Consider the following 524-nt stretch of genomic DNA (forward strand, 5'->3'; position numbering starts at 1 on the left):
GAGATAGGGAACTTAGAGTGTAAGCTCCTCGAGGGCAGAGACTGATGTGATTGTGCAGTACGTAAGCGCTGTGTAAATTGTTAGCGCTAAATAAATACCTGTAATAAATAAATGGTACGTTATAAACATCAACTCTTTGTTGGGTTCAGACTGCAAAATTACACAGCCCTGATCCTGGACATGGTTTACTGATTCCTGCTCCGTCTCAAGTGGCGTCTGGTTAAAGCAGCTGCAAACGATCAGTAACTGTTGTGATGTTGCACTTAGCACTCAGTGCCTGATCTTCCAATCCAGCTACAGTAGCAAAATGTTAACACAATGCTTCCACTCTATGGTTACAGGGAAATCCTAGGACATCATCTCTGGAGCCGCTGAGACTTGCTGTGTGTTCTGTGCATGAGAACACTAATCATTAGATAACTACTCTAAGTGATGTGCTGCTGCAGAGGTGTGTGGTGCTGTAATGATCAAGTTCACCACCGGGGGGGGGGGGGGCGGGCAAAAAAAACAATTAAACATGGTAG

At 44.8% G+C, this 524-nt stretch overlaps 1 protein-coding gene across 1 annotated transcript in view; it reads right to left on the bottom strand.

Moving 5' to 3' along the window:
• TXNDC9 (thioredoxin domain containing 9) overlaps nt 1-524 on the bottom strand; it is a 7,930-nt gene that overhangs the window by 1,240 nt on the left and 6,166 nt on the right. The gene's annotated exons all lie outside the window — the stretch shown is intronic.

Source organism: Nanorana parkeri, unplaced genomic scaffold, assembly GCF_000935625.1.
Source record: "Nanorana parkeri isolate BGI_ZX_2015 unplaced genomic scaffold, ASM93562v1 scaffold21, whole genome shotgun sequence".
Classification (NCBI taxonomy): domain Eukaryota; kingdom Metazoa; phylum Chordata; class Amphibia; order Anura; family Dicroglossidae; genus Nanorana; species Nanorana parkeri.